At 36.1% G+C, this 2,652-nt stretch overlaps 1 pseudogene; it reads right to left on the bottom strand.

Moving 5' to 3' along the window:
- Positions 1-889: 889 nt before the first annotated feature.
- On the bottom strand, positions 890-1,534 carry LOC102473145 (AP-3 complex subunit sigma-1-like; annotated as a pseudogene).
- Positions 1,535-2,652: the final 1,118 nt, after the last annotated feature.

The following is a 2,652-nucleotide window of genomic DNA, read 5'->3' as shown; positions in this document are numbered from 1 at the left end:
AACCAACTCAAATGTCCACAAACAGAAGAATGGATGGAAAAAGTGTGAAACATATACCCTATGGAATACCCTTCAGCCATAAAAAACAAGACCCTGACCCCTGACTTTTTTTTTTTTTGGAGAGGTTTTCACTGTAGGGCGCATGCACTCACCAGACAGAGAGAGACCTTGCCAGACAGACAGAGACATAGAGACAGAAAGTGAGAAATCACCCCCCAGGGGGGATGGTCACGCCACAATCTCTTCTCCTCCATTCTCTTCTCGGGGATCTTTGGCATGCACACACACACGCCCGGCATGAGTTTTAAGCCACCAGGTCCAGGATGCAAACCGTGGTCGACTATGTGGGAGTCCAGTGACATAGACATTACGCTAACTGCTGGTTCCCAAGACCCTGACTTTTGATAGAAAGTGGACCAATATGTAAGCTTTACTGCTGAGTGAAGCAAGCCAGGCTATGAAAGAGAGACATTGTATGCCTTCACTTAATATATACCACATGGCTGAAACTGAAAGATTAGAGGATGTAGAAACATGGAAAATGGTTATAGATACTGGATACAGTGTGGGAAGAAGGTTGGAGGAGGAAAGACATTAAGGAGAAAAATCGAAAGGCAAGATATTTATGGAACACAGAAATGGATTATTATCTGTTGACGATAGCATATATAGTATCCCCAACTGAACTGGTGTGAAATGTATTCATGTTGTAAAATTCACTTTACAAGCTAAGTGATGTATAGTGATTGAATGTATAAAAGAAATTTAAAGAAAATAAAATATATTATAAAAATGCAAGACTCCCTCTATTTTTGGTAAACAACTGCATAGTAAATAAGCGTAGATGATTTTCTCCCTGGATTTTACCTGGGAGGGCATTTTTAATTTTTTATTTAAAAGAGGGAAAGTTTGGCACTTTTATACTGATGTCACCAATGTTAATATTTCTTAATATCTCAGGAAGATTCATATTGTTTATAGCTGATACAGTGCAGACTGGAGCTCTGATTAAGCCAGCCTCAGATTTCTCCAATTTATTTTGGGCATCAGTTTGTGTAATAATCTCAGTCTTGTTTGGTCTCTAATACCATTCCCCCATCACCATTTCTGTAAGAATATCATGAACCTTGTCTATATATAAAATTAGTTTCAGTTCACAGACATTTTCAAAACATTTGTCTAATGTTTCCACAAATACTTGAATGAGATCTAAAATGCCAAGTTGACTTTCTGAAGAATCCACACAGAGGACAAAATATAGCATTGCATAATATCTATAAATTACTTTGTTGTCAGATTCTCTGATTAATAGTCCTCCTTCTAGGAAATTACAAACATTTTAATCTCTCCTAGATACCAAATGGAAAGTCTCCCTGATGATTTGCTGTTGTGAATCTTCTCTGTAGGGCTCGTAAAACTTGGAGATCCACAGCTTCCTATGGTTGCTGAAAATGAGGATCACCTCGATCCTAGCTGAGTCAGGACACTGGGTGGGTGGTGGGGCAGACATGTGAGTCTTGCCTCTGGATCCCATTGGCAATCCTTCCCAACCTGTCCCCTCATGCACAGCACACACCTTCCAAGTCTGTCTATAATTTCTTTGTGTAGAAAACATTCAAAATCATCTCTTCTAGGTATTTTGAAATATATTGGGTCATTGAGAAACTCATGATGCATTTTTGCATTGAAAAACATAGAAAAATACATCATGACTTTCCTGGCTACCTAATACAATAAATTGTCAAGTATGGTCACCTTATTATGCTATAGAACACCAGATTTATTCCTCCAACCTAACTGCAATTTTATACACATTAATCATGCTCTCCAAATCTACCTCTCTCCTACTCTTTCCAGCCTCTGGTAACCACTATTCTAGAATCTATTTCAGTGAAATCAACTGTTTTAGCTGTTACACACAAGTGAAACATGTGGTATTTGTATTTTTGTTTCTGTCTTGTTTCAGTTAACATGTCCTCCAGGTTCATCCATGTTGCCACAAATGACATAATTTCATTCTTATTTAAGGTTGAGTTGTATTTCTTTCATTATGTACATATACCACACTTTCTTTATCCATGCATTTATTGATGGACACTTAAGTTGATTCCATATCTTGGCTATTGTGAATAGTACTGCAATAAACATGGAAATACAGTTATTTCTAATCAACATAATTGATTGAATTTCCTTTGGATATATACCCAGCAGTGAAATTACTTGATCATAGGGTATTTCTATTTTTAGTTTTTTTTTTAACATATATCCATGTTGTTTTCAATAATGGCTGTACTAATTTATACATTCACCAACAGTGTGTAAAGATCACTTTTCTCTGCCTTGCCAGCATTTACTATTTTTTCTTTTTTATAATAATCATTCTAACTGGAATGAGATGATATCTCATTTTGCTTTTGATTTGCATTTCACTGATGATTAGCGATGCTGAATATTTTTCATGTTTTGACCATTTGTATGTCTTCTTTTGATAAATGTTTATTCAGATCATTTACCCATTTTACAATCTATTTACTTGGGGGGTGTTTTTGCTGTTGTTGAGTTGTTTGGATTCCTTTCTATATTAATCACTTGTCAGGTAAATAGTTTGCAAATATTTTCTCTCATTTGGTAGATTGTCTCTTCTCTCTGTTG

This window comes from Tupaia chinensis, unplaced genomic scaffold, assembly GCF_000334495.1.
Source record: "Tupaia chinensis unplaced genomic scaffold, TupChi_1.0 Scaffold144991_2, whole genome shotgun sequence".
Classification (NCBI taxonomy): domain Eukaryota; kingdom Metazoa; phylum Chordata; class Mammalia; order Scandentia; family Tupaiidae; genus Tupaia; species Tupaia belangeri.
The sequence above is the reverse complement of the archived record's forward strand: the minus strand, read 5'-3'. Positions and strand labels throughout refer to the sequence as shown.